The sequence below is a fragment of the Coregonus clupeaformis genome, chromosome 1, assembly GCF_020615455.1.
Source record: "Coregonus clupeaformis isolate EN_2021a chromosome 1, ASM2061545v1, whole genome shotgun sequence".
NCBI lineage: Eukaryota > Metazoa > Chordata > Actinopteri > Salmoniformes > Salmonidae > Coregonus > Coregonus clupeaformis.
The window spans coordinates 53089570-53113091 of record NC_059192.1 but is presented as its reverse complement, the minus strand read 5'-3'; the positions used below and the strand labels follow the sequence as shown (position 1 = coordinate 53113091).

General features: G+C 44.3%; 1 long non-coding RNA gene across 1 annotated transcript in view; it reads right to left on the bottom strand.

Moving 5' to 3' along the window:
• LOC121583009 overlaps positions 1-22679 on the bottom strand; it is a 73245-nt gene extending 50566 nt beyond the window's left edge. The window contains exon 1 of the long non-coding RNA XR_006003429.2: positions 22603-22679. This is a non-coding gene — a long non-coding RNA (uncharacterized LOC121583009). The remainder of the gene's footprint in view (positions 1-22602) is intronic.
• Positions 22680-23522: the final 843 nt, after the last annotated feature.

Sequence of the window (23522 nt, the reverse complement as noted above, 5' to 3'; positions counted from 1 at the left end):
TCTGTGAGAGCCAGAAATCTTGCTTGTTTGTAGGTGACCAAATACCTATTTTCCACCATAATTTGCAAATAAATTCATATAAAAAATCCTACAATGTGATTTTCTGGATTTTTTTCCCTCATTTTGTCTGTCATAGTTGACGTGTACCTATGATGAAAATTACAGGCCTCTCTCATCTTTTTAAGTGGGAGAACTTGCACAATTGATGGCTGACTAAATACTTTTTTTTCCCCACTGTATATCTAACAATACACAATACACATAAATCTAAAAAGTAAAAGAATGGAAATAAGAAATATAGAAATATTAGGACACGCAATGTAGGAGTCCGGAGTATGAATATACATATATACATGGTGGCTTGCGAAAGTTTTCACCCCCCCTTGGCATTTTTCCTATTTTGTTGCCTTACAACCTGGAATTAAAATGATTTTTTGGGGGGTTTGTATCAATTGATTTACACAACATGCATACCACTATGAAGATGCAAAACATTTTTTTATTGTTAAATAAACAAGAAATAAGAAAAGTTAACAGAAAACTTGAGCGTGCATAACTATTCACCCCCCGAAAGTCAATAGTCTGTAGAGCTACCTTTTGCAGCAATTGCTGCAAGTCTCTTGGGGTATGTCTCTATAAACTTGGAACATCTAGTCACTGGGATTTTTTGCCCATTCTTCAAGGCAAAACTGCTCCAGCGTCTTCAAGTTGGTTGGGTTCCGCTGGTGTACAGCAATCTTTAAGTCATACCACAGATTATCAATTGAATTGAGGTCTGGCCTTTGACTAGGCCATTCAAGACATTTAAATGTTTCCCCTTAAACCACTCAAGTGTTGCTTTAGCAATATGCTTAGGGTCATTGTCCTGCTGGAAGGTGAACCTGGAAGACTGAAACAGGTTTCCCTCAAGAATTTCCCTGTATTCCATCATTCCATCATTCCTTTGCAGCTCCTTCAGGGTTATCTTTGTTGGTGGGTGGCCATCTCTTGACAGGTTTGTTGTGGTGCCATATTCTTTCCATTTTTTAATAATGGATTCAATGGTGCTCCGTGGGATGTTCAAAGTTTCTGATATTTTTTTATAACCCAACGCTGATCTGTACTTCTCCACAACTTTGTCCCTGACCTATTTGGAGAGCTCCTTGGTCTTCACGGTGTCGCTTGCTTGGTGGTGCCCCTTGCTTAGTGGTGTTGCAGACTCTGGGGCCTTTCAGAACAGGTGTATATTGAGATCATGTGACAGATCATGTGACACTTAGATTGCACACAGGCAGACTTTATTTAACTAATTATGTGACTTCTGAAGGTAATTGGTTGCACCAGATCTTATTTAGGATCTTCATTGCAAAGGGGGTGAATACATATGCATGCACCACATTTCCGTCATTTATTTTTTTGAATTTTTTGAAACAAGTTATTTTTTTTCATTTCACTTCACCAATTTGGACATTTTGTGTATGTCCATTACATGAAATCCAAATAAAAATCCATTTAAATTACAGGTTGTAATGCAACAAAATAGGAAAAACGCCAAGGGGGGTGAATACTTTTGCAAGGTGCTGTATGTACAGTATATGTGATGGGATGTATAGACAATTTGGACAGTATATGGATAGAATATTTTACCTTTACATTTACATCATTTAGCAGACACTCTTATCCAGATCGACTTACAAATTAGTGCATTCAACTTATGATAGCCAGTGGGACAACCAAGGATTACTTTATACTATTCCAGGTATTCCTTAAAGAGGTAGGGTTTCAAGTGTCTCCGGGAAGGTGGTCAGTGACTCCGCTGTCCTGGCGTCGTAGGGGAGCTTGTTCCACCATTGGGGTGCCAGAGCAGCAAATAGCTTTGACTGGGCTGAGTGGGAACTGTGCTTCCGTAGAGGTAGGGGAGCTAGCAGGCCAGAGGTGGATGAACGTAGTGCCCTCGTTTGGGTGTAGGGTCTGATCAGAGCCTGAAGGTAAGGAGGTGCCGTTCCCCTCACAGCTCCGTAGGCAAGCACCATGGTCTTGTAGTAGATGTGAGCCTCAACTGGAAGCCAGTGGAGTGTGCGGAGGAGCGGGGTGACATGAGAGAACTTGGGAAGGTCGAACACCAGACGGGCTGCGGCATTCTGGATAAGTTGTAGGGGTTTAATGGCATAGGCAGGGAGCCCAGCCAACAACGAGTTGCAGTAATCCAGATGGGAGATGACAAGTGCCTGGATTAGGACCTGTGCCGCTTTCTGTGTAAGGTAGGGTCGTACTCTACGAATGTTGTAGAGCATGAACCTGCAGGATCGGGTCACTGCTTTGATGTTAGCGGAGAACGACAGGGTGTTGTCCAGGGTCACGCCAAGGTTCTTTGCACTCTGGGAGGAGGACACAATGGAGTTGTCAACCGTGATGGCGAGATCATGGAGCGGGCAGTCCTTCCCGGGAGGAAGAGCAGCTCCCTTTGCCGAGGTTCAACTTGAGGTGGTGATCCACATCCACACTGATATGTCTGCCAGAAATGCAGAGATGCGATTCGCCACCTGGTTATCAGAAGGGGGAAAGGAGAAAATTAATTGTGTGTCGTCTGCGTAGCAATGATAGGAGAGACCATGTGAGGATATGACAGAGCCAAGTGACTTGGTGTATAGAGAGAACAGGAGAGGGCCTAGAACTGAGCCCTGGGGGACACCAGTGGTGAGAGCACGTGGTGCGGAGACAGATTCTCGCCACGCCACCTGGTAGGAGCGACCTGTCAGGTAGGACGCAATCCAAGACTGAGCAGCGCCGGAGATGCCCAACTCGGAGAGGGTGGAGAGGAGGATCTGATGGATCACAGTATCAAAGGCAACGGATAGGTCTAGAAGGATAAGAGCAGAGGAGAGAGAGTTAGCTTTTTAGAGAAGAGCAGTCTCAGTTGAATGACCAGTCTTGAAACCTGACTGGTTTGGATCAAGAAGATCATTCTGAGAGAGATAGCAGGAGAGTTGGCTAGAGACGGCACGCTCAAGAGTTTTGGAGAGAAAATAAAGAAGAGATGCTGGTCTGTAGTTGTTGACATCGGAAGAATCGAGTGTAGGTTTTTTGAGGAGGGGTGCAACTCTCGCTCTCTTGAAGATGGAAGGGACATGGCCAGCGGTCAAGGATGAGTTGATGAGCAAGGTGAGGTAAGGGAGAAGGTCTCCGGAAATGGTCTGGAGAAGAGAGGAGGGGTTAGGTTCAAGCGGGCAGGTTGTTGGGCGGCCGGCTGGAGAGAGAGGGGTGAAAGAAGTCAAATCATAGGGTAGGGCAGTGTGAGCAGGACCAGCGGTGTCATTTGACTTAACAAATGAGGATCGGATGTCGTCAACCTTCTTTTCAAAATGGTTGACGAAGTCATCCACAGAGAGGGAGGAGGGAGGGGGAGGAGGAGGAGGATTCAGCAGGGAGGAGAAGGTGGCAAAGAGCTTCCTAGGGTTAGAGGCAGAGGCTTGAAATTTAGAGTGGTAGAAAGTGGCTTTAGCAGCAGAAACAGAGGAAGAGAAGGTAGAGAGGAGGGAGTGAAAAGATGACAGATCCGCAGGGAGTCTAGTTTTCCTTCATTTTCGCTGCCCGGAGCCCTCTTCTGTGAGCTCGCAATGAATCGTCACGCCACGGAGCAGGAGGGGAGGACAGAGCCGGCTGGGAGGATAGAGGACATAGAGAGTCAAAAGATGCAGAAAGGGAGGAGAGGAGGGTTGAGGAGGCAGAATCAGGAGATCGGAGAGAGAAGGATTTAGCAGAGGGAAGAGATGATAGGATGGAAGAGGAGAGAGTAGAGGGAGAGAGAGAGCGAAGGTTGCGACAGCACATTACCATCTGAGTAGGGGCAGAGTGAGTAGTGTTTGAGGAGAGCGAGAGAGAAAAGGATACAAAGTAGTGGTCGGAGACTTGGAGGGGAGTTGCAGTATATTGTATCTGAAGAACAGTATATATACAGAAATAGTTAAACAGGATAGGCCTTGATTAGAATACAGTATGTACATATGAAGTGGGTAAAACTGTATGTAAACATTATTTAAAATGACCAGTGTTCCATTATTAAAGTGACCAGTGTTCCATTACTATTTGCATAAGGCAGTAGCCTCTAAGGTGCATGGTAGAGTAACCGACTGGTAGCCGTCTAGTGACAGTGACTAAAGTTCAGGGCAGGGTACTTGGCGGGGGCCGTCTAGTGGTGACTATTTAACAGTCTGATGGCTTTGAGATAGAAGCTGTTTTTCAATCTCTTCGGTCCCAGCTTTGATGCACCTGTACTGATCTCGCCTTCTGGAGGGTGGCAGTGTGAACAGGCTGTGGCTCGGTTGGCTGAGGTCCTTGATGATCTTCTTGGCCTTCCTGTGACACTGGGTGCTGTAGATGTCCTGGAGGGCAGGCACCCACCCTCTGGAGAGCCCTGCAGTTGCGGACGGCACAGTTTCCATACCAGGCAGTGATACAGCCCAACAGGATGCTCTCAATTGTGCGTCTGTAAAAGTTTGTGATGGTCTTATGGGCCAAGCAAATTTCTTCCGCCTCCTGAGGTTGAAGAGAAACTGTTACGCCTTTTTCACCACACTGTCTGTGTGGGTAGACCATTTCAGATTGTCAGTGATGTGTACGCTGAGGAACTAGAAGCTTTTCACCTTCTCCACTGAGGCACTGTCGATGTGGATGGGGGCGTGTTCCCTCTGCTGTCTCCTGAGGACCACAATCATCTCCTTTGTTTTGTTGACGTTGAGGGAGAGGCTATTTTCCTGGCACCACTCCGCCAGGGCCCTCACCTCCCCCCTGTAGGCTGTCTCATCATTGTTAAAATCAGGCCTACCACTGTTGTGTCATCTGCAAACTTGATGATTGAGTTGGAGACGTGGGTGTCCACACAGTCACGGGTGAACAGGGAGTACAGGAGGAGGCTGAGTACGCACCCTTGTGTGGCCCCTGTGTTGAGGATCAGAGTAGTGGAGGTGATGTTGCCTACATTCTCCACCTTGGGGCGGCACCTCAGGAAGTCCAGGACCCAGTTGCACAGGACGGGGTTCAGACCCAGGGCCCCGAGCTTAATGATGAGCTTGGAGGGTACTATGGTGTTGAAGGCTGAGCTGGAGTCAATGAACAGCGTTCTTACATAGGTATTCCTCTTGTCCAGATGGGATAGGGCAGTGTGCAGTGCGATGGCGATTACGGATCTATTGGGGCGGTATGCAAATTGCAGTGGGTCTAGGGTTTCGGGTAAGGTGGAGAAGATATGATCCTTAACTAGCCTCTCAAATCACTTAATGACGACAGAAGTGAGGGTTACGAGGCAATAGCAATTTAGTTCAGTTACCTTCGCTTTCTTGGGTACTGGAACAATGGTGGACATCTTGAAGCAAGTGAGGACAACAGACTGCGATATGGAGAGATTGAATACATCCGTAAACACTACAGCCAGCTGATCTGCGCATGCTCTGAGAGCGCGACTAGGGATGCCGTCTGGCCCGGCAGCCTTGCAAGGGTTAACACGCTTACATTTCTTACTCACGTTGGCCACAGAGAACGAGAGCTCACAGTCCACTGTTTCCCTTGAAGCAGGCGAAGATGGTGTTTAGCTTGTAGGGGAGCAAGATGTCAGCGTCCGCGACGTGGCTGGTTTTCCCTTTATAATCCGTGATTGTCTGGAGTCCCTGCCACATATGTCTCGTGTCTGAGCCGTTGAATCGTGACTCCAACTTTTCTCTGTACTGACGTTTGCCCTGTTTGATTGCCTTACGGGCAATAGACTCGACTACATTCCCAGTCACCTTGCCGTGGTTAAACGCTGTGGTTCGTGCTTTCAGTTTTGCGTGAATGCTGCCATCTATCCAATGTTTTTGGTTTGGATAGGTTTTAATCATCACAATGGGAACAACATCCCCTATACACTTCCTGATGAAGTCACTGTGTCAGTGTATGCAGTGCATTCTGAAATTATTCAGACCCCTTTCCTTTTTCCACATTTTGTTACGTTACAGCCTTATTTTAAAATTGATTAAATGTATGTTTTTTCTCATTAATCTAAACACAAGTTTTGCACATGTATTAAATATAAAAAACATAACTACTTATTTACATAAGTATTCAGACCCTTTGCTATGAGACTCGGAATTGAGCTCAGGTGCATCCTGTTTCCATTGATCATCCTTGAGATGTTTCTACAACTTGATTGGAGTCCACCTGTGATAAATTCAATTGATTGGACATGATTTGGAAAGACACACACCTATCTATGAAGGTATCACAGTTTACAGTGTATGTCTGAGCAAAAACCAAGCCATGAAGTCGAAGGAATTGTTCGTAGAACTGCGAGACAGGATTGTGTCGAGGCACAGATCTGGGGAATGGTACCAAAACATTTCTGCAGTATTGAAGGTCACCAAAAACATAGTGGCCTCCAGAAGTTTGGAACCCCCAAGACCCTTCCTAGTGCTGGCCGCCAGGCCAAACTGAGCAATTGTGGGAGAAGGGCCTTGGTCAGGGAGGTGACCAAGAACCTGATAGTCACTCTGACAGAGATCCAGAGTTCCTCTGTGGAGATGGGAGAACCTTCCAGAAGGACAACAATCTCTGCAGCACTCCACGAATCAGGCCTTTACGGTAGAGTGGCCAGACGGAAGCCACTCCTCATTAAAAGGCACATGACAGCCCGCTTGGAGTTTGCCAAAAGGCACCAAAAGGACTCTCAGACCATGAGAAACAAAATTATCTGGTCTGATGAAACCAAGATTGAACTCTTTGGCCTGAATGTCAAACATCACGTCTGGAGGAGACCTGGCACCATCCCTACGGTGAAGCATGGTGGTGGCAGCATCATGCTGTGGGGATGTTTTTCAGCAGCAGGGACTGGGAGACTAGTCAGAATCGAGGGAAAGATAAACGGAGCAAAGTACAGAGAGATCCTTGATGAACACCTGCTCCAGAGCGCTCAGGACCTCAGACTGGGCGAAGGTTCACCTTCCAACAGGAAAACGACTTTAAGCACACAGCCAAGACAACACAGGAGTGGCTTTGGGACAAGTCTCTGAATGTCCTTGAGTGGCCCAGCCAGAGCCCAGACTTGAACCATATCGAACATCTCTGGAGAGACCTGAAAATAGCTGTGCAGCGACGCTCCCCATCCAAACTGACAGAGCTTGAGAGGATCTGCAGAGAAGAATGGGAGAAACTCCCTAAATACAGGTGTGCCAATCTTGTAGCGTCATACTCAAGAAGACTCAAGGCTGTAATTGCTGTCAAAGGTGCTTCAACAAAGTACTGATTAAAGGGTCTTAATACTTATGTAAATGTGATATTTCATTGTTTTATAAATTTACAAACATTTCTAAAAACCTGTTTTTGCTGCGTAATTATGGGGTATTGTGTGTAGATTAATGAGGGCAAAAAAACAATTTAATACATTTTAGAATAAGGCTGGTCAAGGGGTCTGATTTCTTTCCGAATGCACTGTACCTCAATGTTATTCTCATAGGCAACCCGGAACATATCCCAGTCCGCGAGATCAAACAATCTTGAAGCATGGATTCAGATTGGTCAGACCAGCGTTGAACAGTCTTTATCATGGGTACTTCCTGTTTGAGTTTCTGCCTATAGGAATGGAGGAGCAGAATGGAGGTGTGATCTGATTTGCCGAAGGGAGGGCGGGGCTGGCCCTGTAGCCATCCCGGAAGGGAGAGTAACAATGGTCGAGAGTTTTTGAAGTGCGAGTGGTGCAGGCGATGTGTTGATAAAACTTTGGTAGCGTTTTCCTCAGATTTGCTTTATTAAAGTCCCCAGCTACAATAAATGCGGCCTCAGGATATGCGGTTTCCAGAAAAGTCCAGTGTAGTTTCTTGAAAGCCGTCGTGGTATCGGCTTGAGGAGGAATATACATGGCTGTGACGATGACCGAAGAGAATTCTCTCGGGAGGTAATGCGGTTGGCATTTGATTGTGAGGTATTCTAGGTAGGGTGAACAAAAGGACTTGAGTTCCTGTACATTATCACAATCACATTATGAGTAGTTAATCATGAAACTTACACTGCCTTTCTTCTTCCCGGAGAGTTCTCTATTCCTATCTGCACAATGTATTGAAAACCCAGCTGGCTGTATGGACGGGGACAGTATATCCGGAGAGAGCCATGATTCCGTGAAACAGAGTGTGTTACAGTCCCTGATGTCTCTCTGGAAGGAGATCCTCACCCTGAGCTTGTCTACAATATTGTCCAGGGACTGAACATTAGACAGTAAAATACACAGAAGCAGTGGGTGGTATGCACGCCTCCTGAGTCGGACTAAGAGTCACGCCGAATACCTCTTCTCCGCCGGCGGCGTCTTGGAGCATTCTCTGGGATACGTGGAATTGCCTTGGAGGGTACGAACAAAGGATCCAATTCAGGAAAGTCGTATTTCTTGTCGAAATGCTGATGAGTTACCACTGCTCTACTATTCAAAAGTTATTTCCGGCTGTATGTAATAATGCAAAGGATGTTCTGAGCTAATAAGGTGAGAAATATCACCAGAAAATTGCAAAATACTGCAAAGTTGCTTAGGAGCCACGAACAGGGCGACCATGTCTATCGGCGCCATCTTGTAGCCAGCTAATCATCAAGCCCTCAATGAGTTGAATCAGGTGAGTTTGTCCGGGTCTAAAACAAAAATGTATGCTGTTAGGGGTACTTGAGGACAGGAGTTGGGAAACACTGGGCTAGAACATCCTCACTCGTCTGGTCACACTATGTCACACCGCTCAGTCACACATACGGTGCGTGCGAACACACGCACATACACACAGAAAAAAAGACAAACACATACGCAAACATCACTCCACCATCTGACGCCTTCACTTTACAAGTGACTAGTTTAATCGCGGCCAATCACAAAAGGTCATAATTAATACTCCAATACAGACACTAATAAACAAGTTTAAATTGCAAGCATAATCAAATGATGCAAACATCCACGAGTTACAAAAGTTCACAGCCACCACTGTCAATTTCTTAATTGTATTCAGTCATTCATGGCAATTTTATTAACATAGAGCTGATGTCTCCTGCCCTGCCACTGTCACAGCACCAGGGATCTAATTTCATTATTTTCCACAAGATTTGCTTGACTACTACAACCATTCTAATGCAGCGCCAGTCCAGATGTTTATGCTATTTAAATTAGGAAGCAAAGGCTGTTGGGTAAACATAATTAAATAAAGTTTCGTTTTTTTCCCTTGCCCTCCCTTTGTCTTTACCCCCCCACCTTTTATTTCTCCTCATCCTCTCCTCTCTCTCTCTCCATAAATTTAGTTCATTAGACAACTTTCAATTAACACCGGAGCCACATGTTCCCTCAGCCAGCACGACAGGCCTCCACAGCTCTGTGACTACGCTCAGGGCCGTGAAGTGAAGAAGTGGTCTCCTGACTCAGGTGCACACATGCACACACACATAGACGCATACACTTGCACAAGCACGTATAGACATGGGCATGTACACACCATTTCTCATAGTACGGCCTTTTCCCAAGACAATTACAATAGCACACATACACAAACTATCCTATTATCCACTTCAAACCACGCAATTTAAGCCCATATGAGAGTCTTTCAAAGTGTGTGAGTGTGTGTGTGTGAGTGTGTGTGTGTGCGTTCATCTGAGACACAAACCCCTTCAGTGGTCTGTGTTCTGTATTCTGTTATCACCCAGACTGCTGTTCAGGTGATGAATTCAACCACAATTGACCTGTGACTACAGCGTGCATGTGTAAAAGCATCCCCAGCACAGGCCAATCACACATACATTATTATGAATGCTTGACGAATACTAAATAAGCAAGAGAGAGACGGTGAGAGAGACGGCGAGAGAGAGTGAAAGAGAGAGAGAGAGAGAGAGAGACAGAGAGAGAGAGAGAGAGAGAGACAGAGAGGGGGGGATTAAATCACTCATGTCAGAGTGCTAATAGGCCCAGCCTCACTTAAAATGTAATTTCTGAGGCCAGTGTTACACATCAAAACATTTAAAATATATCACAAGAAAAAACTGCCGCAAGAACAATCTATTATAGGCAATATCACAGACAGTGTAACACAAGGGGTCATTACAAGATTATGTAAACTAAGGGAGCAGCATTTCCATGCGCTGGTCATTTCCATGTGATTATTGCGTAAGAGTTATGCTGTAATTAGAAGTGGTGCTTGGTGGGCCCCGGCCGTGCAAACACATACACACAAACTGAGCGACTGCAGGCTGGTCATTTAGGGCAGTGTTTCCCAACCTTGGTCCTCGAGTACCCCCAACAGTACACATTTTTATTGTAACCCTGGACAAGCACACCTGATTCAACTTGTCAACTAATCATCAAGCCCTCAATGAGCTGAATGAGTTGTGTTTGTCCAGGGCGACAACACAAATGTGTACAGTTGGGGGTACTCAAGGACCAGGGTTGGGAAACACTGATTTAGGGAAGGATGTATAAGCGGATACACACATTTGTTTCGGTGTTGTGATTTGGGGAATGCCTCACTTGTAAAAGCGCTCGTTCCAGCACCTGTCCCCCACAGTGGCAGAAACATTCATTTTGTCAATTTGATAGAAAGACGCCTCACAGCCGGTGAGGAGGGTGAAATATGTTTGTGGAAACATTATGCTAAGACCATACGTACGTTTATAAGTATGCAGCATGCGCTACCTTCGATACCCTTTAGTGCACACGAACTGAGTAGCTGTCAAAATTACAACAGGCATCTCAAGTAATTATGCAGATTTATGCTAAACATTAACAAGAAGAATTAAAGACACAAATGAGGTGGCTACACTTGAATTGTTAAGATTATGAATAATTACCATGAATCTTTTTGCTCTTAATATAACTTGTATTTGATAAACAAAGCCTTAATTATCGGAATACTTCCGAGGATTCCAGTGACCTTCATTAATCTTAGAAAACAAGTCTCCGGTGAGACACTGAGGAGAGAGAGGCACACACACACACACACACAGGCACATGCACTCGGAGAGAGATAGGGTAAACACACACATGGCCACGCATATGCTAACCAGCCTCTTCAGCCTGGAGTGTGGAGACAGGTACATCTCATAGTTAAGCCAAGAGTCCTCACTCCCTGGTGGTTCCAGGTAAGCTAAGCCAAGAGTACAGATGCACTAACACACACACACACAAACACACACAATCACTCACTCACACACATGCACACACACGCACATGCACACACACACACAATCACATACACGCACGCACACACACACAGACACGGATCCACACACACGCACTCACACAAGCACACACACTCAGCAGGTGACTCAGCTGTTCCTCTTCTAATTACTGTTACATTTCACTTCCATCTCCCTTTCCTCATTTCTCTTATTCCACTTTCCTTCAACATTGGACATCGTTTTGAAATCGGTACGGTCGTCTACTCACACAATGCTTCCCAATTAAAGGCTAGCTATGTGTGGTGCCAATACCATGTCGAAGTTCCTCCCTAATGAACACGTAGGCCTATTGTTTGCTATCATCAGATAACTAAACCTTAACCCTAAGGATACACTTTCAAATGGCACACTCCAATGACACACTTATCTCCCTCCTCTCTGTTTCCTCTACTACAATCCTTACCTCTCCCTCTTTCAGTACCTTGCTCATGACTCACCAATTACATACACTCTCAATAAACCTCAATGATCATATGGTATTACCTATGCTCCTCTAAGCCTGCTCTTCAATTCTTATCCCACACTCCTCCTCAACCCCTTACCCCTTTTCCTACCCCGAACCTCAATTTGCCCTTGTCCATAAGTCCCAGTAGGAGGGCAGGTGGAACTATAGAGGGGCAATAAGGACCATGTGACCCCTCATCAATTAGCTCTATTCCCAGGGGGGAGAGCCCTAAGGGGTCCTGCCAATCAAACCAGGCCTGATTGTTTTTATTTTGCTGTCATCTCCCCATGTGTTTTTATATTCCTTTAAAATTCCTGTTACTACCCCCGAGGCATGTCTCACAGGAGATGAAGCCAAGTGTCAGTCTCCTCTCCTCCACCTCTGGCTCTCTCGTCTCTCTACCTTTCTGTCTTGCTCTACCCCTCTCTCCTTCATCTATCTCTACCTTCTCTCCTCGCTTCTTTTCTGAGCCCTGCATGCAGATTCACAGACAGGGTCACCTCGCATACACACTCTCTGAACATCAATTGGCTGCATTAAGATGGAAGGATGGAAGATGTGCTGGATCCCAATGGTAAAGCAGGTCTATGGGTCGGGCGTGTCTTCAGACACGCACACACACACTCACGCAGACACATTCACAGAGGCATAGCCCAGGACACATACAGTATGTTATTGTTATGGTAATATTAGAACTAGTGGCAGTGCGGAGGGATGAACTGATGGTTCAATCAATGCAAGGAAACAACTGGAACTCAACTGGAACTCTGTTCACTATAAATGTGTGCTCTGGTATCAATGTGTGTACTCTGGTGAAGATTTGAAGACTGCAGTGGACTACAACTGTACAACTACCAACCTAACTGCTAAACTACTGCTATCATGACAGGTAACACCACTGTTATTATTATACTATTACCATTAGCCTACTACAACTGCTACTTATATTCCTATTACCATGGCACCATGCCACTGGGAGTATCAATCTCTAAAGAACACTATCACTCACCCAAATAGAAAGGAACAAAACTTTCAAATAGCTTTCAGATGCTTTACTGCCCTCTAGAAAACATCAATGTGGGAATATTGGCCCGGTTTACATAAAAAAAGATGGCCGCCGTTAACCTGCTAGACGGGCTCCAGATTTACTGTGTCTATTTCTACATTTGTCTTGCTCGGCTCGATGGAGGAGTCAGGGTGCTTCTCGCGCTAAAGGAGCTAATTTTCTCCAACATCAATACCGCCAGCCTGTACAGTTCACTTCCTTTCCCTCCCTTTCATCCTGGCCACAGTGGGCTGCTTGGTTGGTGCTCTAGGTAGACGTTGCCATTAACCACAGATCTAGGATCAGATTATCCAACCCCCAAACCCAACCTTAACCAGGGGGATGAACAGTTTCTAACCCTGGATCAGTGGTTTGGGGGCAACTCTACCTACTCGGTTAGCAGGAGTTTGAAAACCTATTCACTCCCCTCTTTGCATAGGGCGCTTCCCTGCTGTTTTCTACCGTAGTGACTAAACATAGAGGTGTTGAGCAAAAGGAGGGTGCTAGAAGTTGCCCTTAGGATCAATTTTCAGCCAATGAAACACAACTTTCAACTTTTCTTCAGTAGTTGAGCCCTGTGGAGGCCAAACATCCCATGATGCAGTGTGAGTAACAGTGGTAACTTATGAACAACATATAGCAGATCCACTATCCCTAGCACCGCTCTAATTAGGCCTCGCTGAGGGGTTGTTGTTTTCTTTGTGGCGTGTCTGGATGCCCCTGCCCTGCCACAGTTTCCTGCTCCAACATGGGGCCTGGAGGAAACCCAGTCTGCCAGCGCTGCCATTGGGGCTCTGGTGTGTTTGTGGCAATTCCCCACTCCCCTCCCGGGCAAACATATGTCCCCCTCAGCCACCGCGAGCAGATCCCTCTCAAAGAGCTCTTTAATTATCTGTGAGCTCTCCTCTCTAATAAAACATTAAGGCATCTAATCAAATCTGATGCTACTGACTAAGGCTTCAAAAAAGCCTACACCGAAAGACAGGACAATGCACACGGCATGCACACACACTGGTTTTACTACCCTATATGTATAAACCGTACATACAATTTAATAACAGAAATGTCTGTAAATTCATGTTTGGAGCCAAACTGTGGTAAGAGTGTGGTAACCAATGTGTTATTACTAAAGCACTCTTAATCAAATACTCTCTCTCTCTTCCCCTTCTCTTTCACTCTCGATGTGTGTGGATTTGACCATGGCAGGGTTTATGTGGGAGCTACGCAGAGTGTTTGTGAAAGAAAAGGCATGTATGGGGGCCCGAGCATACCGACCTAGCAAATGTATTCCACTCTCAATAGCGGCCCAGAGCCGAAATTAATGTAAAACGTCAGTAACTCATGATGCTTTTAAAAAAGGACGTGTGATACGAGATAATGACAGAGATTTCAGGCCCATTATAAGAGGCTTTCAAATATTAAATTTCTTTTTTTGCATTTTGGTTGATAAAATCAGCACACTCACTCACTGCCTACATGGACTGGAGAGGTACTATGCAGTTTAGAGAGTCAATAGAACAAACTGTGCAGACAGATAAGCAGGAAGGTAGAGAGAGAAAGAAGTAAAGCGAGGAAATTTTATCAAAGATAATAATAATAATAATAATATGCCATTTAGCAGACGCTTTTATCCAAAGCGACTTACAGTCATGCGTGCATACATTTTTGTGTATGGGTGGTCCCGGGGATCGAACCCACTACCTTGGCGTTACAAGCGCCGTGCTCTACCAGCTGAGCTACAGAGGACCACATTTCTCTGGCATTACAAGACTTTACAGCATGGAAATATTAAAATAATGTTTGGGGTAATGAAAAACTGATTATCAGTCGTGCTGAAAGAAATATAAATAAAATGTAAATACCAACAAAAATGTATGATATTAAGATTTAGGGCCTATAGGCTAGAGAACGACCGATAATCTGCCTTTTCTAGTCTATCGGTCCTTCTCTGTCAGCATTGGCGATATACCCTCTACATAGCAAATCCAAGTGCACTCTCTGGTGTCGACTCCTGCTGTTGTGCCAGCCGTCACTCACTGCCTCAGCCAGGAGCACTGCACAATGATGCTTAGGAATGTCTTGCTGTGGAAATCAGCAGCAGCAAACTAGCTACCTATTTTTCCAACAGAAAGGTGCAGTACTGAGAAACAGATGAACAGACACTGACCAAAATCAAACTCCTGTTGCAAATAATAGTTTAGTTTAATTCACAAATTATAAGGCTTGTGTCAACGTGCCCGGACTTGCATGCAATAAGTAAGCTAGCTAGCTAAGCAGATAGCTATGTGACGTGTTAGCAAAGATTATGATAACTAGCCTAATCCTTTCATCTGTGGTGTTAGCTAGCTAGCTATATTAACTACTATGATAGCTAGACAAACATGGTGAAAAGATATCAGATTCAGATATGAGATTAATGGACAACGAGCCATCGGACTTGAAGTGATTAGGAATTAGGGTTAACTGCCTTGCTCAAGGGCACATTGACAGACTTTTCACCTAGTCGGCTCTGGGATTAGAACCAGCAACCTTTCGGTTACTGGCACAACGCTCTTAACCACTAAGCTACCTGCCGCCCCTGTCGTATTCATAAATTAACAGTTGATAGTCGGATCAGATTATTGTCGTAATAGGGATAAAAAAGGAAGCGTTTTAAAATACCTGAATAAAGATTGGCAATAAGTTTATCTAAGCATCTCCCTGCATGTTTGGACCAAGAAAGCTGAAGACTGTGTGTGCACATTCTCACTTCTCTACTGGCAGACTTGAACATGCATCATCATATCATGTAGATATGTACATTTATGGCTTGCAAGCAAATGTCATCACTGTTGAGCTACTTATCATAGAAGCAGCTGAATTGTTCATTCATTTTCAGATCACGGAAAATGACCATAAATACTAGTTTCAATAGCATCCGTGATCACAAATCCTGAAGTTACGTTCCCATTTGAATAGATTTTATTTTATATTCTCAAACTAACAGCAATGCCTATATGATGTCCTTCCATACAGGTATGTTATTGATCAGTAAACTAATATAAGTCCCAAACAGATTGTCATCTGTAGCACCATAAACTCCACTGAAATCAGCCCAAACAAGCTCAATAGCTCAATGCATGCACACACTCCTATTGAATATGCATTCACCTGGTGTATGCCTATGCCACCTTTATTTATTTTATTTATTTATCAAGAGATTTACAATTTAAATACAATTATAACCATTATGTTGTTATGCAGTTAGATTGGTAAAAACAAAGACAAATGTATTGTTTGATTTAAAAATTGATGCATTGATGCATACATGGCTGTCTCTGGGAAATGTTGTCATCAACATTTTCCAATTTAATTATATTGAATATCGGCATAAAATATTGGCCTCCATAGACCCCGAAAAACTGGTATCGGGCTTAAAAATTCCATAATGGTCGTTCTCTACTATAAACAATTGAATCAGACACTACACTAGAGGAAGGAAATCAAGAAGGTTTTTCATGTCCTGAATTTGTTAAAATCCTATTTTAGGCTTAAGGGTTAGGTTTAAGGTTTAGGGTTAGGGGTTAGGGAAAATAGGATTTTGAATGGGAATAATTTTTTACTCCCCAAAAAGTCCTGAAAATGTATGTACAGTGGGGAGAACAAGTATTTGATACACTGCCGATTTTGCAGGTTTTCCTACTTACAAAGCATGTAGAGGTCTGTAATTTTTATCAAAAATCCAGAAAATCACATTACATGATTTTTAAGTAATTAATTTGCATTTTATTGCATGACATAAGTATTTGATCACCAACCAACCAGTAAGAAATCCGTCTCTCAAAGACCTGTTAGTTTTTCTTTAAGAAGCCCTCCTGTTCTCCACTCATTACCTGTATTAACTGCACCTGTTTGAACTCGTTACCTGTATAAAAGACACCTGTCCACACACTCAATCAAACAGACTCCAACCTATCCACAATGGCCAAGACCAGAGAGCTGTGTAAGGACATCAGGGATAAAATTGTAGACCTGCACAAGGCTGGGATGGGCTAAAGGACAATAGGCAAGCAGCTTGTTGAGAAGGCAACAACTGTTGCCGCAATTATTAGAAAAAGGAAGAAGTTCAAGATGACGGTCAATCACCCTCGGTCTGGGGCTCCATGCAAGATCTCACCTTGTGGGGCATCAATGATCATGAGGAAGGTGAGGGATCAGTCCAGAACTACAAGGCAGGACCTGGTCAATGACCTGAAGAGAGCTGGGACCACAGTCTCAAAGAAAACCATTAGTAACACACTACGTCGTCATGGATTAAAATCCTGCAGCGCACGCAAGGTCCCCCTGCTCAAGCCAGCGCATGTCCAGGCCTGTCTGAAGTTTACCAATGACCATCTGGATGATCCAGAGGAGGAATGGGAGAAGGTCATGTGGTCTGATGAGACAAAAATAGAGCTTTTTGGTCTAAACTCCACTCGCCGTGTTTGGAGGAAGAAGAAGGATGAGTACAACCCCAAGAACACCATCCCAACCGTGAAGCATGGAGGTGGAAACATCATTCTTTGGGGATGCTTTTCTGCAAAGGGGACAGGATGACTGCACCTTATTGAGGGGAGGATGGATGGGGCCATGTATCGCGAGATCTTGGCCAACAATCTCCTTCCCTCAGTAAGAGCATTGAAGATGCTCTTACGGTTGTGGCTGGGTCTTCCAGCATGACAACGAACCGAAACACACAGCCAGGGCAACTAAGGAGTGGCTCCGTAAGAAGCATCTCAAGGTCTTGGAGTGGCCTAGCCAGTCTCCAGACCTGAACCCAATAGAACATCTTTGGAGGGAGCTGAAAGTCCGTATTGCCCAGCGACAGCCCCGAAACCTGAAGGATCTGGAGAAGGTCTGTATGGAGGAGTGGGCCAAAATCCCTGCTGCAGTGTGTGCAAACCTGGTCAAGACCTACAGGAAACTTATGATCTCTGTAATTGCAAACAAAGGTTTCTGTACCAAATATTAAGTTCTGCTTTTCTGATGTATCAAATACTTATGTCATGCAATAAAATGCAAATTAATTACTTAAAAATCCTACAATGTGATTTTCTGGATTTTGTCTCTCACAGTTGAAGTGTACCTATGATAAAAATTACAGACCTCTACATGCTTTGTAAGTAGGAAAACCAGCAAAATCGGCAGTGTATCAAATACTTGTTCTCCCCACTGTATGTATGTGTGTGTGTGTGTATGTCTATGTCAGAGAGAGAGAGTGAGAGAGAGAGAGAGAGAGAGAGAGAGAGAGAGAGAGAGAGAGAGAGAGAGAGAGAGAGAGAGAGAGAGAGAGAGAGAGAGAGAGAGAGAGAGAGAGAGAGAGAGAGAGAGAGAGAGAGAGAGAGAGAGAGAGAGCGAGAGAGAGGCATGACCCTCTCTATTTTCTGCAATTTACGGCAACATGAACATTTGCTACGGAACCTATTAGTTTCATGTCGATAACCTCCCAAGATAAATATACAAAAAAATTATGAGTGAAAATGAAGAAGAAAAAAGAGAAAAATCGAGGTGCAACAGGCACACATCAAAAACTTGCTGGTAATGGGCAGGCTTTCACCCAGACCACCATCGTTCCCTTTATTAGCATGACAAAGAACACAATCATTTTGGATATGCCTGAATGCCGTTTTCATTAACTTTGCAATGATTTATTAACAAAAGTCTTAGGAATGCTCTAAAAGCAGCAGGACTCCACCAAATGAAAAATAAATAAAAAATAAACAGAAAAATGTTACTGAATGAAATAAATCAAGAAATGTAATCTCAATCAAAGACAAACATTTGAGAGAGAGAAAGAGGGGGAGAGAGAGAGGGGGAGGGAGAAGAAAACGAGAGAGAGAGAGAGAGAGAGGGAGGAAAGGTGCATTGTATGTGTACGCCTGGAAGCGTCAGGTCAGCAGGATTTTCTGATTCGATCACTGACATCATGGTGACTGAACTGCACAATTAACAAAGAAAATACCCAAAATGCTAATGTCTCATTTCAATTTAATTATACATGGCCCTGACACATGCACGCTCATGCACGCACACACACATATACACACAAACACACACATTCAACCAACTCCCCACTGTTACCCTGTATCGTTAAGATTGTATCAGTTAATAATCCCACCAGTGTAATAAATTATAAACAACTCGATGAGTGGCATTCAGATAGTCACATGCTCTCCCAGGTGAGAGAGTTGTTCAGGCATTATCACGGCTACCTCATCAATCAACACTGTGGGTCCTACCCTTCAAAAATATGGACCAAAGCCAATGACCCCAAAGTGACGAAGCCAATAATCCTAAAAGACACACCTTGTCAGGGAAAAAGTTACCAGATATTAAAATAAACGTGTGTGGTCTGTACAGTATATGTTTGAAAGCAGAGAAGAATATTACAACAAATGTCTGAATGATCAAATCCAATGTCTTCTGTATTTGACTGATTGGGGTGAGCGTGTAACTAATCATTTTACCATTTCAATGAAGTGTTAGAACTTACAGTCTGATCAATCTGATAAAAATTTACTTAAAGGCCCAATGCAGCGTTTTTTTATTTTTTAAAATCAATTTCAAATCATTGATTTCAATGACAATTAAGTACCTTACTGTAATAGATTTATATTAAAACGGGCAAAATTGTTTTTTAACAGAAACTTTCTTAAGCAAGAATTGTGTTAAGACTGTCAGGGACACCTGAGTGAGGAGTGGAAAACTGAAAACAAATCTGTTATTGACAGAGAGGCTTGGAACTCTCTTTGGTTTTGGTCTATTAACCAGGTTGTTGTATGGTGATGACAACATGGAAAGCCGATACTCCTGCCCATGCAAACCTGCTGAGTAGAACGTCCTGTGTAGATTGTATTTTCAACCAGCAACTATCAAGAAATAGCACTGATTTCAAATGTGTTCACACTTTTACAGTGTTAGTTTCATCAGCTTATTTACAATATGATACAAAACACAGGAGAAAAACAAATGTTGACAGCATCGGGCCTTTAAAGATAATTTTGATAGTTTCCAACTTCACTGCCTTACCTAGCCAACCTTTAGTGGACCAATCCAACCAGAGACGTTTCTGAGATTTAACAGGACAGCAGCATAGACAGAAACAAATGAGAAAACTCCACTTTCGACCGGGCCAAGTTTTAGAGGAGCTTAACTCTGGCCAAGACCTCTGATGAATGACTTTCCCTTTTAGTTCCTTTCAGAGGCAAACGAAAATAAGCTCAACATTGCAATTTAGGGAGCCTTATAAATCAATGGGTGACCACAAATAATTCCACATGGGGAGAATTTATATGTTTAATTACAGTCTGCAGGTGCTGGGCTTTGCTTTTCTCATTACTGTAAGACATATGAAAGAGGCGGGTTGGGATAGCAAGCACAGCGGCAGGACAAAAGGGAGGACAAAGCAATTAGCTGGCTGTTATTTAATGGGAACCTTCGTGAAGTCATTTCAGCTCCGCCGTGGATTTCATGCGTTTCAATCTGCAGAAGAAGTCATTTAAAAAGACCAGTGGCGGTATGGTGCTACAGTTGCAATTAGAATTCACAGAGAATTGAAAGGCTAGCGATTGAAAAGGAGGTGTTAAGCACTGTGTAATATTTGATTGTCCAACTTATTTTTCCCAATGGATTTTCCAGTGAAATAGGGTCTGGGATCCCCTGAAGTGGTATTGTACTGCAGATGCTTTTGGCCACATAGTGGTATAGCGGATGCACCTGGCTATAGTCAGTGTTTGGCTATAGTGTGTGTTTATCACATAGCCTTTGATTGTGCTTGGCTGTAGCTTATGTTTGGCCTGGACAGGGTCTGTGTGTGATGTGTGTGCGCGTGTGTGTGTAACCCAGCCCCTGGACACAGCGCCTGTGTATCCTGAGTGGTAGCACGCCACATGCTGGCTGCCACTCTACAAACCACAGCCCCTGCCATCTTACCTCAGGGCCCTGGACTGGCACCAAAGTGGAACAGGGGCGTGCCGGGGGGGTTGGCATGGGCGATGATAGCCATGTGGTCAGAGTGGGGTCAGTGGATCAAAGAGAGGGACTGCTGGGAAGGGATAACCAACAGGCAATGGCTATAACAATGGTTAGCCAACCGCTAGCTAGCAAACAGACAGCCAGTATAAACCCCATAGACCCCTGGGTAAACAAATCAAGACCCTATCTGTATACAGACACAAACACACACACTTATTTATATTTTTACATTTTAGTCATTTAGCAGACGCTCTTATCCAGAGCGACTAACAGTTAGTGAGTGCATACATTTTCATACTGGCCCCCCGTGGTAAACGAACCCACAACCCTGGCGTTGCAAGCGCCATGCTCTACCAACTGAGCTACACGGGGCCTCACTTATGTTCTGTTTCAATCCAGTTAACCTCAGCCTGAGGATGTTTGGGCACAACAGTCCTGCCAAGTCTTCCCTCCTCGGACAGCGTTTGGCGGCCATGCCAGGGCTAACCTCTTCATGCCCACCGTCTGGCCAACGGCATGTTGGACTTGGCAGGCCCAGCCTTGGCCGGCAGTGTGTGTGTGAGTGTGTGTGTCCAGGTCGGCTGTCTGGCTGGTCTCTGCCTGGCGCCCACTCTGAGCATGTCCTTTGACCTCTGGGCTGTGGGAACAGCTTGGCGAGGCTGGGCCGTACACACACTACAGTCTGTAGCCGCAGGGCCGTTTGGCAAGACAGTCGTGTTGAAAAGCATGAGATCAGTTACATTACTGTAACTCTTCCTCTCATTCCCCGAGCCAGCTACAGTAGCCACCTGTCTCTTTCAAGCGGTCCACAGCCAGCTACTGTACTTGTCCTTCTCACTTTGTCTCCTTATAGGCCTACCTGTCTTTCTCGCTTTGTCTTCTAGACAGAATTATTTTCAGTCCCTTAGGCCTGCTACTACCTGTACCTCTCAGTTTCCCAGCTAGGTATCATATCATTTTCTCCCATACACATACTTGGTCCTACTACTGTCCCCATGTCTCTTTGCAAAGCATATTCACTGAAAGCGTTCAACAGGGATGCTGGTCCATGATGACTCCAATGCTTCCCACAGTTGTCAAGTTGGCTGGATGTCCTTTGGGTGGTGGAAACTGTTGAGCGTGAAAAGCCAGCAGCGTTGCAGTTCTTGACACAAATAGGTGTGCCTAGCATCTACTGCCATACCCCATTCAAAAGGCACTTAAATCTTGTGTCTTGCCCATTCTGAATGGCACACATACACAATCCATGTCTAAATTGTCTCAAGGCTTAAAAATCCTTCTTTAAACTCCCCTTCATCTACACTGATTGAAGTGGATGTAACAAGTGACATCAATAAGGGATCATAGCTTTCACCTTGTCAGTCTATGTCATGGAAAGAGCAGGTGTTCTTAATGTTTTGTACACTCTGTGTAGACTGCATATAGTGTGTAGGCCAGGTGTGATCTACAGCTTTTAACCTCCAGAGTTTGGGAGATTGTTTTTGGTGTGTATGCTCACACCTGAACTAGTTTGGACCCAAATCAAAATAAAATCATAGATCCATTATTGTATCACAATACCAAAGGGATGAGCGTAGGGGAGTTGATGCATATGCACACATGAAAACTCATGCACAGACACACAACAACATTTTAACCTAATTACAACCAACAGTCCAATGCAGATGTGTGTCTGCTGCGGCCACTCGCTGCCCACCCGTAACACTCCAGTTCACTCTTAGCCACCCTAATTCGAGATCGGATGGGCATTTTTCACCAAGGTAATGACTTTGTATAGGGCCTGCCCACCCTTTACCAGAGGCCCAATAGAATCATCTCCATTTCAGATCAGAGCGAGAGAGAGAGGCCTTGATGGAAGCCAACAGACGATGAACGTCAGCCGGCACGACGGACACTGGCACATACACTTGGCACGGCTCCCTACCTGTTTGAGACCAGTTGGCACTCCTCCAGTCAGTGGAGCCGCCCTGTCCCATCTCTTCTCCCAGTCCTACCAGCTCAGGTGTCGTGGCCCAGTTCAGCCAACAGTGGGGAGAGACCCAGAGAAAGAGTGGGGGAGAGATTAGTTCATAATCCTGCTTCGAAAAATCATGCAAAAGACTGTTCATTTGAATGAGTAATACTTTAATATTCAGTAATGTTATTTCTATGAGGGGGGATATCCTACAAAGACATTACCATACAGAAACAATGATGATGACATACACTACCATTCAAAAGTTCGGAGACACCTACTCATTCAAGGGTTTTTCTTTATTTTTACTATTTTTTACATTGTATAATAATAGTGAAGTAATCAAAACTACGAAATAACACATATGGAATCATGTAGCAACCAAAAAAGTATTAAACAAATCAAAATATATTTTATATTTGAGATTCTTCAATTAGCCACCCTTTGCCTTGATGACAGCTTTGCACACTGTTGGCATTCTCTCAACCAGATTCATAAGGTAGTCACCTGGAATGCATTTAAATTAACAGGTGTGCCTGGTTTAAAGTTAATTTGTGGAATTTCTTTCCTTCTTAATGCGTTTGAGCCAATCAGTTGTGTTGTGACTCGGTAGGGGGGAGTATACAGAAGATATCCCTATTTGGTAAAAGACAAAGTCCATATTATGGCAAGAACAGCTCAAATAAGCAAAGAGAAACGACAGTCCATTATTACTTTAAGACATGAAGGATAGTCAATCCGGAAAATTTCTTCAAGTGCAGTCGCAAAAACCATCAAGCGCTATGATGAAACTGGCTCTCAGGAAAGGAAGAGCCAGAGTTACCTCTGCTGCAGAGGATAAGTTCATTACAGTTACCAGCCTCAGAATTGCAGCCCAAATAAATGCTTAA